General features: G+C 43.3%; 1 non-coding gene and 2 pseudogenes across 1 annotated transcript; all 3 read left to right on the top strand.

Annotated features, from left to right (window-relative positions):
• Positions 1 to 169: 169 nt before the first annotated feature.
• LOC135592496 (5S ribosomal RNA) lies at positions 170 to 288 on the top strand (annotated as a pseudogene).
• Positions 289 to 1,051: 763 nt separating this feature from the next.
• On the top strand, positions 1,052 to 1,170 carry LOC135592483 (5S ribosomal RNA). The gene has a single exon (XR_010479079.1). It is a non-coding gene; the product is annotated as a 5S ribosomal RNA (ribosomal RNA).
• Positions 1,171 to 1,521: 351 nt separating this feature from the next.
• LOC135592501 (5S ribosomal RNA) lies at positions 1,522 to 1,640 on the top strand (annotated as a pseudogene).
• The last annotated feature ends 11,367 nt before the right edge of the window (positions 1,641 to 13,007 follow it).

Genomic DNA, 13,007 nt, shown 5'->3' with positions numbered 1-13,007 from the left:
CTTGCTGTGACTGATACACAGTCGTTGGGCTGAGGCTCAGAGAGAGCTAGCAATAGCGATTCCGTGATCAATCGAGAAACCGCCGACGATTTTGTGATGCGCATGAGGCACCGGACGTTGATGTGCCAGCCACGACGTGCACATAGGCGAGGGACGAATCACATGAAACAATTGCGATCATACCTGCACTAAAGTACCGGATCTCATCAGAACTCCGAAGATAAGCTTGCTTGGGCGAGCGTAATACTAGGATGGGTGACCCCCTTGGAAGTCCTCGTTTTGCACTCCTTATTGCGTCCCGAGATATGAAAAACTCTCCCGTAGACCTTCGATGCGAAGGTTTTGGGGCAAGGAATTTGCCGTGACCGCTACGTAGTCAGTATCGTGGGACTTGGTGAGAGCTTTCCGTAATATGAGATCATTCGAGAAAGTGCCGAAGGATTCGGCGCTTGCTTACCATGACCGATACGCAGTCGTTGGGCTAGGGCTCGAAGAGAGCTTGCAATAGCGATTATGTGATCGTTCGAGAAAGTGCCGACGGTTTCGTGATGCGCAAGACGCTTCGGACGTTGATGCGACGGCCGCGACGTGCACATAGGCAAGGGACGAAGCACGCGAAACAGGTGTGATGATTAGCATGCTTGGGCGAAAGTAAAACTAGGATGGGTGGTCCTCCTAGGAAGTCCTCGTGTTTCACTCCTTATTGCGTCCCGCGATACGAAAACCTCTCCTATAGAACTCCGAGACAATGGTTTTGGGGCTCGGAATTTGCTGTGATCGCTATGCATTCAGTATCAAGGGGCTTGGAGAGAGATTTCCGAACTAGGGTCGCAAAAGCGATTCTGAGATCGTTCGAAAAAGTGCTGAAGGATTCGGCTCGCGCTTTCCGTGATCGATACGTAGTCGTTGGGTTGGGGCTCGGCGGGAGATTGCAATAGTGATTCCGTGATCATTCGGGAAAGCGCCGACGGTTTCGTGATGCGCAAGAGGCTCCGGACGTTGATGCGCCGGCCGTGAAGTGCAAGTTGGCAAGGGAAGAAGCACGCGAAACGGGTGCGATCATACCAGCACTAATGCATCGGATCCCATCAGAACTCCGAAAATAAGCGTACTTGGGCAAGAGTAATACTAGGATGGGTGACCCCCTGGGATGTCCTTGCGTTGCACTCCTTTTTGCATCTTGAGATATGAAAACCTCTCCCATCAAACTCCTGGGCGATGGTTTTGGGGCTCAGAATTTGTCGTGACTGCTACGCTATCAGTATCGTGGGGCTCGGAGAGGGTTTTCCGGACTGTGGTCGCAATAGCGATTCCGAGATCGTTTGAGAAAGTGCCGAAGGATTCGGCGCATGTTTATATTGACCGATATGCAGTCGTTGGGCCACGGCTCAGTGAGAGCTTGCAATAGCGATTCCGTGATAGTTCGAGAAAGCGCCGACGGTTTCATGATGCGTAAGAGGCTTCGGGCATTTATGTGTCGGCTGCGATGTGCACATAGGCTAGTGACGAAGCATACGAAATGGGTGCGATCATACCAGCACTAAAGCACTAGATCCCATCAGAAAACCAAAGATAAGCGTGCTTGGGCGAGAGTAATACTAGGATGGGTGACCCCCTAGGAAGTCATCGTGTTGCATTCCTTATTGCCTCTCGAGATACGAAAACCTCTCCTGTAGAAATCCAAAGCGATCATTTTGGGGCTCAAAGTTGCCATGACCGCTTCGCAGTCAGTATCATGGGGCTCAGAGAGAGCATTCCAGACTAGGGTTGCAATATCGATTACGAGATTATTTGAAAAAGTGTCGAAGGATTCGGCGCGCGCTTGTTGTGACCGATGTGCAGTCATTGGGCTAGGGCTCGGAGGGAGATTGCAATAGCGATTCCGTGATCATTCGAGAAAGCGCCGATGGTTTCTGATGCGCAAGAGGCTCTGGACGTTGATTTGTCGGCCGCGAAGAGCAAGTTGGCGAGGGATGAAGCACGCGAAACGGGTGCGATCATACCAGCACTAAAGCACCGGATCCCATTAGAACTCCGAAGATAAGTGTACTTGAGCGAGTGTAATACTAGGATGGAACTGGCTAATCAAACACATTTCGTATGCAATCTCTTCTGGAACTAGTACTAATATGTGGTACGATCCTTGGGTGAATGGGAAGAGTATATTTCAATTATATGGCGATAGAATACGAAAAGATCTTGGGGCTCCCAAAGATTGGAAGGTTTCCGAGTTAATTGCTAACGGTACCTAGTGTCTCCCTAATCCTATTTCTCCCGAAATGTTATCACTTTGGCCGACTATCATAGCTATTCCAATCAGGAACAACTCTTCAGATATACTTATTTGGCCACATGACAATGGCAAATTTAGTGCCACATCCGCATGGAATCAAATTAGGCAAAGAAATAACAAGTGGGTCCCAAGCAGTTGGACATGGGATCGACCGGGATCACAAAGACACTCCTTATGTACATGGCAGGCCCTTCTCAATAAACTACCTACAATAGACAATATGAAAAGAAGATGTATCTATCATGTTAACCGATGCTCCCTTTGTTTGCAACAAGAAGAAACTGTTGACCACCTCTATTTTGCTTGTGATTATACAAAATGGATATGGAAGGAGATTCTCCAGCGTTTTGAACTCAATAGACTGCCACAACCAAACTTGCATCAAGAACTAGGCGACCTTATGCAATGTTTCTCAAGAAAAGGGCCTCTTACACAACTGGCAAAGGTTACTTTCAGATGCGCTATTTGGTGGATGTGGAAGGAGAGATATAATAGAATCTTTGAATGTCAACACACAAACAATGCTCAGCTCTTGAAAGAGATTATTAGAGACTCAAGATCCTGTATGGAGCATGATCTCAAAACCGAGCACTTCACCCGAAGAGAAAAAGATATTTTTATCAAATTTAATTTTGCTATTAGCTAAAGATCTTGAGAATGATGCCAAATAATGTACCCACAGGTAGTTATGGTCTACAGCATGTGTAGTCATAACTATCGCATTCGCACTCTATGAGTTACTTGTCTTTGTCTATGACTTGTATAGATAAAGCTATTTGTAGAAACTTTACACATAATCAATTTACTTTTACTTACAAAAAAAAAAATACTAGGATGGGTGACCCCCTAGGAAGTCCTCGTGTTGCACTCCTTTTTGCATCTCGAGATACGAAAACCTCCTCCGTCGAACTCTTAGGCAATGGTTTTAGGGCTCCGAATTTGCCGTGACAGCTACGCTATCAGTATCATGGGTCTCGGAGAGAGCTTTCCGAACTAGGGGCACAGTACAAAGCGACACCAAGAGGCAAGAAACCGTTTAGATTCTTTAATATGTGGAGTACTCATCCTCAATTTCTTGATGATATCAGATCTGCTTGGAATGTTAATGTGCATGGATCCCCCCCTTAAATCTTATGTCAAAAGTTCAAAGCCTGTAAAGCTGCACTAAAGGAGTGGAATACAAATACCTTTGGCAATATTACCACCAGAGTTCAATTTTGCACTAAGCGACGAACGCTTCGGACGTCAGGCATCGGGCCAAGGAGAGCGGAAATGCGCCAAGGATATCGGGGTTGCGGAGGTCAACCGTCGATTGAGCAACATGCCGCAAGAGAGGACGATGCGCTGAAGAATCGGACGAAGCGCCAACCAATGACGTGCCGGGCAACAGAATGTCAAGTTGCATTGTAAAAATTGTCTAGATCGGAGTAGAGTTTTAGATTGTGTGTGCAGGATTAACTACGATAATAACGAAGACATAAAGCAAAACAAAGTGTCGGAGTCAAGCACGAAGGATTCGTTGTGAGTTTGAGAGTTCGACGGAAGTCCGAAGGTTCGTCGGGAATGCTGCTGGAACTAGCCAAGAATGAGTAGGGAGCTTGCCGAAGGGTTTTTCGGAAGCTCGCCAAAAGATCCGTTGGAAGTTCGCGGAGCTCGCCGAGAAAGATCGGAGCTTGCCGAAGAAGCTCGTTGGAACTCGCCAAGATCAAATCGTGAAGTCTAGGAGCTTGCCGGGAGTCCGCAGAATGGTTTCCGAGAGTTTATCGAAAGACCGTCGGAAGTTCGCCGAAAGCTCATCGGAAGAAGTCTTGACTTACGGACTTTGTAATAGCTTAGAAAATATCTTTAAATTCATAGTTAGCATGTTAATTAGGGTTAGGATTAGGTGTTAATCTTATAACCCAAGTAGGGGACAATTGAGACCGAGTTCGGATTGGTTTGGGCCAAGTTTGGAGCCCAACCAATGAGCTGAATTGGCCTAGGCGGTGGCACCGCCTAGACTGGGTGGTGGCACTGCCCAACAATTGAGACCTGGGCGGTGGCATCGCTTGACTGGGCGGTGGCACCATGTTACAACCCTTGCAGATTCTAAACTTGGGGTTGATCTCTTTAGGGGATCGGCTTCCTTGGGACCCTATAGGGGTTCTTCCCTCCAAGTTGCTGCTCAAAGGCTGCAGAAAAGATTCATCTATTGCTTATGAAAAGAGAAGGAATACATGGCTATTTATAGGGCTTTTAAACCCTAACTCCTAATATGACTCCTACTTAAGACACTTACTTCTAACCAACTCCTAGTATGACTCCTAGTCAAGACTCCTATTCCCTTACAACTCCTAATTCTTCTCTAAGAAAACACCTCCTACATGAATGCCCCTCTCAATTAGGACTCTCCTAGCTAGAGTCCTAACAGTTTTACATGAATGTCCCTCTTAATTAGGACTCTCCAAGCTATAGTCCTAACAGACCCGCCCTCTTCAAATCAGCCTTGTCCTCGAGGCTGATGATTCGTGAATTCTGGGAATTTGAACTTCAAGTCGTCATAGTTCTCCCAAGTGGCATCTTCTATTGATAGGTTGGCCCACTGTATTAGTACTTCATTAGTGGGTTATCGTCGTCGAGTCACGATCCGTCGATCAATAATGGCACTTGGTTGGGTCTGGAGTTATCTTTGGGTAGTCATATTTGGTGGGTGGCTTTGGGCTGTCTCCAAGCACCTATTTAAAACTTTCGTCTGGCCGTCGGTTTGTGGGTGATATGCCATACTCCTTTTCAATTTAGTACCATGCATATGGAATAACTTTGTCCAAAATCTGCTCGTGAAGATGCAAGTAGAATTTATCGTAAGCACAATGCGTCCCTTATAGTGTAATTCTTTTGAGTCCCAATTGTAATGAGCCATGGGGCTTGGTGCTTCCTGCAACTTATTTATAATCTTACTAGTATCTGAATCTTCCTGCCATTCCAACTTAATAACCTTAAGAAAGTCGCTGGTCAGAAGTGAAACGGTCGAAACTTCAACTTGCTCGGGTATCTGCGAAAGTGCATCTATAAGAACATTCTCTTTCCCCTTTTTGTAAGTTATTTCAAAATCAAATCCAAGAAGTTTTGTTACCCATTTTTGCTTCTGCGCACTATCATTTGTACAACTAGTAGAATCCTCTTTGGAAGATAGCATAGATAATTCATCAAAAGTAACATCTCTACTGATTATAAATTTTGGGGATTTGGGATCAGGACACCATAATCTGTATCCTTTCACCCCAGAAGCATACCCAAGGAAAATGCACTTTTTATCCCAAGGCTCTAATTTTCCTTCATTTACATGCATGTATGCTGGGCACCCAAAAATTTTAAAATCAGAATAATCAGCAGGAGTACCTGACCAAACTTCCTCTGGAGTTTTAAAGTTAAGTGCTGCAGAAGGAGCGCGGTTGACAACGTAACAGGCCATATTAATCGCCTCTGCCCAAAAGTCTTTTGTCAACCCTGCATTTGAAATCATACACCTTGCTCTCTCCAAGAGTGTTCTGTTCATACGTTCGGCCACACCATTTTGCTAAGGCGTCATCCTAACAGTGCGATGCCGAACGATTCCTTCATTTTTGCAGAATTCTTCAAAGTCACCTTCACAAAATTCCATGCCATTATCTGTTCGAAGCCGCTTAATCTGTTTACCTGTTTGTTTCTCAATCAAAGTCTTCCATTGTTTAAAGGTTAGAAAAACATCATTTTTATGCTTCAGAAAATAAACCCAAACTTTCCTGGAATAATCGTCAATGAAAGTCAACATATACCTGGCACCACCCTTAGACTGAACATGAGCTGGACCCCAAAGGTCTGAATGAATATAGTCAAGAGTACCTTTCATTTTGTGAACTGCTGGAGAAGTGAAGCTGACTCTTTTCTGCTTTCCAAAAATGCAGTGTTCAAAAAAATCAAGTGGCCCAGTACTCTGTCCGCAAAGTAGACCCCTTTTGCTCAATATGCTCAAACCTTTCTCACTCATATAACCCAACGCATATGCCATAATTTGGTGATGTCAGAATCAGACAATGATGATGGCGAAACTGCAACCGAACCTTTGACAGTAGTTCCCTGCAGAATATACAAGCTACCAGACCTACAAGCTTTCATAACAACAAGGGCATTTCTAGAAACTTTCATAACTCCACCTTCAGTTGTGTATTTACACCCAAGGGCCTCTAGGGTGCCTAAAGAGATGAGATTCTTTTTCAAATCAGGAACATGTCTAACATTAGTGAGCGTCCTCACAATACGATCATGCATTTTAATTCGGATTGTTCCTCTACCAACAACATCACATGCGGCATTATTGCCCATCAAAACAATTCCACCATTACAAGATTCATTTGTGGAAAACAAATCCCTATTGGGACACATGTGATAAGAACAACCTGAATCTAAAATCCATTCATTTTTAGACTTTGTCCTATCATCAATAGCAAAGAAAATATTTCCAAAATTCTCATCAGATGCTACACTAGCTTCAGCAGATTCAATAGTTTTCTCAACAAATTTTTCCTTTTGCTTTAATTTATTTTTCAATTTAAAGCAATCAGATTTAATGTGCCCCATTTTATGACAATATCTGCATTCCAAATTTCTATGTCTGGATTTAGATCTAGATTTAGATCTACTACTATCAAATTCTCTTTTATCCATTCTCCCCCTAACAACCAGACCCTCAGCCTGATTCTCTCTACTTTCCCCAGTGATATTCTTGTCTATCTGCTCCTTAGATTTCAGTGCAGATTTAATTTCTTGATACCAAACTGTTTCTTTTCCATAAATCAAAGTATCACGAAAATGCTTAAAAGATTGGGGAAGAGAACACAAGAGCAACAAAGCCTTATCCTCATCATCAATTTTTGCATCTATATTCTCCAAATCCATAACCAAAGAATCAAACTTATCAAGATGCGAGAGTATAGATGTACCTTCAACCATCCGAAGCATATACAGACTCTGCTTCAAGTAGAGACGATTCTCCACTGTCCTCTTCATGTACAAGGCTTTAAGTTTGTCCTACATGCTCTTAGCCGTAGTCTCCGTAGCTACCTCCCGTAAAACCTCATCAGAGAGATCTTCCTTTGATGCTGGATCGGGCCTTCTTATCCATACCCGCAAGATCTTCCTTTGATGTACCATCTGGAATGTTCTCATCACCCTGAAGTGCCAAATCAACTCCGTCTTGAACCAGAATGGCCTTCATCTTGAGTTGCCATATGCCGAAGTTGACATTTCTATCGAATTTCTCAACAACAATCTTTGTTATTGTCATCGTTGCCAAAAGATCCCAGAACCAGGCTTTGATACCAGTTTGTTAGAGCTAGCCCCAGGATAACTCTGATACCAGTTTGTTAGAAATTTGGATAGAAAAACATAGTTTCAAGATCAAACAAGCAGTGCTATGCGGCTGAAATTTTCTGCAGCATAGATTTTCGAGTGCAGCAGATTGGACATAAAAGATCAGTAGTTTATATTGAGAATTTTTCGATTAAACCAAAGGGAAATCTACTGTTAGGAAGTGTTAAAGATGTCATAAAAATTTCATAAAAATTTGGATAGAAAAAGCATAGTAGCAAGATCAAACAGATGGTGCTATGCGGCTGGAATTTTGCAATGTATCTTTCGTCGTAGAGATGAAAACTTTGTGACGAAAAGTTTATGCAGCAATATATGAACAAATTTTTTTTTTTTTTCGATTTTCGAATAAGGATAACTAAATTGCAGCAGTAGTAAGATAGGAAACCATAACCTGTTGCAATTCACGGGGAGATCAAAGGATGATCCGCGGTGGTAGAGATGATGGCGGAATTCGGTGACGATCTTTTAAGCAATTGTGGGAATTGCTTTGGATGGTTGTGGAGGGTTGATGGATGGCTATGGAAGGGCAGCGAGACGCCAAGAACGCTGCTCTGATACCAGGTGTTAGAACCCTTGCAGATTCTAAACTTGGGGTTGATCTCTTTAGGGGATCGGCCTCCTTGGAACTCTATAGGGGTTCCTCCCTCCAAGTTGCTACTCAAAGGCTGCAGAAAAGATTCATCTTTTGCTTATGAAAAGAGAAGGAATACATGGCTATTTATAGGGCTTCTAAACCCTAACTCCTAATATGACTCCTACTTAAGACTCTTACTTCTAACCAACTCCTAGTAGGACTCCTAGTCAAGACTCCTATTCCCTTACAACTCCTAATTCTTCTCTAAGAAAACACCTTCTACATGAATGCCCCTCTCAATTAGGACTCTCCTAGCTAGAGTCCTAACAGTTTTACATGAATGTCCCTCTTAATTAGGACTCTCCAAGCTAGAGTCCTAACTGTTAGAACCCTTGCAGATTCTAAACTTGGGGTTGATCTCTTTAGGGGATCGGCCTCCTTGGAACTCTATAGGGGTTCCTCCCTCCAAGTTGCTGCTCAAAGGCTGTAGAAAAGATTCATCTATTGCTTATGAAAAGAGAAGGAATACATGGCTATTTATAGGGCTTCTAAACCCTAACTCCTAATATGACTCCTACTTAAGACTCTTACTTCTAACCAACTCCTAGTAGGACTCCTAGTCAAGACTCCTATTCCCTTACAACTCTTAATTCTTCTCTAAGAAAACACCTCCTACATGAATGCCCCTCTCAATTAGGACTCTCCTAGCTAGAGTCCTAACAGTTTTACATGAATGTCCCTCTTAATTTGGACTCTCCAAGCTAGAGTCCTAACTGTTAGAACCCTTGCAGATTCTAAACTTGGGGTTGATCTCTTTAGGGGATTGACCTCCTTGGAACTCTATAGGGGTTCCTCCCTCCAAGTTGCTGCTTAAAGGCTGCATAAAAGATTCATCTATTGCTTACGAAAAGAGAAGGAATACATGGCTATTTATAGGGCTTCTAAACCCTAACTCCTAATAGGACTCCTACTTAAGACTCTTACTTCTAACCAACTCCTAATAGGACTCCATGTCAAGACTCCTATTCCTTTACAACTCCTCATTCTTCTCTATGAAAACACCTCATACATGAATGTCCCTCTCAATTAGGACTCTCCTAGCTAGAGTCCTAACAGAATGTCCCTCTCAATTAGGACTCTCCTAACTAGAGTCCTAACCGTTTTCCATGAATGTCCCTCTCAATTAGGACTCTCTAAGCTAGAGTCCTAACAAGCCCGCCCTCTTCAAATCAGCCTTGTCCTCGAGGCTGATGATTCATGAATTCTGGGAATTTGATCTTCAAGTCGTCATAGTTCTCCCAAGTGGCATCTTCTATTGGTAGGTTCGCCCACTGTATTAGAACTTCATTAGTGGGTCGTCGTCGTCGAGTCACGATCCATCGATCAATAATGGCACTTCGCTGGGTCTGGAGTTCTCTTTGGGTAGTCATATTTGGTGGGTGGCTTTGGGCTGTCTCCAAGCACCTATTTAAAACTTTCGTCTGGCCGTCGGTTTGTGGGTGATATGCCATACTCCTTTTCAATTTAGTACCATGCATATGGAATAACTTTGTCCAAAATCTGCTCGTGAAGATGCAAGTAGAATTTATCGTAAGCACAATGCGTCCCTTATAGTGTAATTCTTTTGAGTCCCAATTGTAATGAGCCATGGGGCTTGGTGCTTCCTCTAACTTATTTATAATCTTACTAGTATCTGAATCTTCCTGCCATTCCAACTTAATATCCTTAAGAAAGTCGCTGGTCAGAAGTGAAACGGTCGAAACTTCAACTTGCTCGGGTATCTGCGAAAGTGCATCTATAAGAACATTCTCTTTCCCCTTTTTGTAAGTTATTTCAAAATCAAATCCAAGAAGTTTTGTTACCCATTTTTGCTGCTCAGGCGATGGTATCTTTCGCTCCAAAGAGTACTTGAGGCTTTTATGGTCGGTTTTAATTTGAAATCGTCGACCAATCAAGTAGGATCTCCACCGCGTTGCTGCGCGCACAATGGCGAGCATCTCCTTATCATATGTTGACTTATTTTGATGGGAGGGAGATAATGCCTTACTAGTGTAAGCGAGTGGTCGACCATCTTGCATGAAAATGGCTCCAATTCTGACTCCAGATGCGTCGGCCTCAATAATGAAGGGTCAGTTGAAATCTGGTAGTGTTAGCACCGGCGTCGTCGTCATGGCTGCCTTAAGTTTGTCGAAGGCAGTAGAGGCTCTGTCCGACCATTGGAAGACATCTTTTTTCAGTAAGGAAGTAAGTGGTGCACTGATCTATCCATAGTTTTTCACAAACTTGCATTGGTAGCCTATTAAACCCAAAAAGCCATGTAGCAATTTTATGTTCCTTGGGGTCAGCCAGTTTTGCATTGCTCCAATTTTAAAGGGGTCTACTGCCACACCTTCCTCTGATATGATATGCCCAAGATATTCCACCTTCTTTTGAAGAAAGCAAAAATTCATAGTGATTGTTGTATGTTCAAAAGGTGGTTTTCGGTATGTCTTCTTCGCATACTCGTATTTGATGATACCCGGATCGAAGGTCCAGCTTTGTGAATATTTGTGCTCCCTTTCATCTAGCAACTCATCTACTACTGGAATAGGGTATTTATCCTTGATGGTTATGCCATTGAGAGCTCAGTAATCAACATATAATCGCCATATTTCATCCTTCTTTCGTATGAGGAGAACTGGTGAAGAGTAGGGGGCTGCAACATGCCCGAATAACTCCTGTTTTGAGCATCTCTTTAACAATCCTTTCTATTTCATCCTTTTGGAGATGTGGATACTGATATGGCTGAGCATTTGCTGGAGATTTGCCTGGAAGAATCGTTATACAATGATCATGCCGACGGGTAAGAGGTAGGTTGCGCAGTTCGTCAAATATATCTGAAAATTCAGCAAGCAAAGGAAGTAGATTTGGATCTTCAAATTTTGTTGGCTCTCCCTTAGTTTGCTGCTCAAGTTGTACCGAAAAGCTGCTGCATGCTTTATGCAAAACCTTCTCCATTTGTTTTGTGCAAATCGTTGTTACGTCACCCCCATGTTTCCCGTTCAATATCACCTGTTTCTCCTTACTATAAAATTTCATAATTAGTTGCATAAAATTCCAAGAAATATCACTTAATGTCATCAACCATTTAATTCTGAGCATGACCTCATAATCATCAAAAGGGAGAAGGAAGAAATATGCAATTATCTCTTGGTAAGGCCTCACTTGCGGGCGCCTTCGATCATACTTCAAAATCCGTCCGTTGGCGACCTTAATGACAAACCTGCTGCAATTCTCAATAGGTAAGTTCATATGGATAGCAACCTTACTGTTTACGAAGTTATTAGTGCTGCCCGTGTCGATGAGAACAGTGATCGGTTGTTGTTTGAGAAGGCCTCCAACTTTCATCGTTTGCGGGTTTGAGTAGCCAGCTAGTGTATGTACCGTAACTTTAGTCGATTGTGGCTCTTCTTCTGCATCTTCATGTTCAAGGCTCTCTTTTGGATGTTCAATGACCTCTTCTTCTATCGGTTCAATCATAAGAAGTCCCCCTTTACTACAGCGATGCTCACGGCTCCACGACTCGTCACAATGCCAACATAACCCCTTCGCATATCGCTTCCGAAGCTCTTCTCTTGTTAACCTCTTTGGTGTAGGGACTTGGTCGATAGTAGGGGGGGCTAAGGGCTTCAATATTACTGGTTGAGGAGCGACCCTAGTCCTCCGATCTTCATGGTTCAATTGCTCCTCTTGATGTCGTGCGAAAGAGATGGCTGCCATAAGCGTATATGGTTGTCGCGCTTTCACTTCTCCTCGGATCTCCGGCTTCAAGCCCTCAATGAAGGTCCTCAATAGCTGTTTTTGAGACCAATCATGATTTTGATTAGATAATCTTTCAAACCTGGTTTGGTACTCCTGAATGGTGGAAGTTTGTCGGATCTTTGCTAGTTGTCCATCAATATTCTCGTAATCGGTTGGTCTGAAGCGGATCAGTAGTCTTTCTTTAAATTGTTGCCATGAAATGACTCCATAAGTATGTTCAAACTAGTCAAACCACTGTATAGCATCCCCTTCAAGATGTATAGCTGCAATTTTCACCATAGATGCATCTGCGATTTTGTGGTACCGAAAATATAGCTCCCCGCGCGAGATCCAACCAATCGGGTCTCCTTCTTCTCATCTAGGGAAGTCCACTCTCATGTATGGATAGTTGGGGTCGGTCATAGAGCCTCCCCTCCCTTGGAAGTCATCTCTTCGGGCTTGGTGTGATTGGGCAAAGCTCTCTCCTTGATATGATTTCTTCGGGCTTTGTGGTCGGCCCAATCTAAGTTCGGTAAAGAGCGTCCGAATCTTATCTTCCATTCGCGCCTCCAAGGCTTCGAATTTAGCATTAATTGCCTCCTTAGATGCCATAGTATATGCCTCCAAATCTATGATGTTAATATCTCTCTTTTGTTGTTGGGTTAAAAGCATGTATAGGTTGAGAGAAGTGATGGTCGAAAGGGTTGGTGGATTGGTGGATGTAGGCTGCGGTTTAGGCTTGTTTTGTGGCTATTTTGGGTGCAGTTTGAGGGTGTGGATTGATAGAGTTTTAGGGATGTAGATGAAAGTTTGGATCTGTGGTAGATGGTAGCAAAGGTTTGATAGAAATAAGTAGAAGTTGCAGCAAGTATGTGCTGGTCTTGTAAGAGTAGAATTGTCATCGAAGAAACAACGGTTTCTCGACGTAATTTCCAACAAAAACTTGAGAGAATTGAGGAGGGAATTGATAGC

The sequence above is a fragment of the Musa acuminata genome, chromosome BXJ1-1, assembly GCF_036884655.1.
Source record: "Musa acuminata AAA Group cultivar baxijiao chromosome BXJ1-1, Cavendish_Baxijiao_AAA, whole genome shotgun sequence".
Taxonomy (NCBI): domain Eukaryota; kingdom Viridiplantae; phylum Streptophyta; class Magnoliopsida; order Zingiberales; family Musaceae; genus Musa; species Musa acuminata.
The sequence above is the reverse complement of the archived record's forward strand: the minus strand, read 5'-3'. Positions and strand labels throughout refer to the sequence as shown.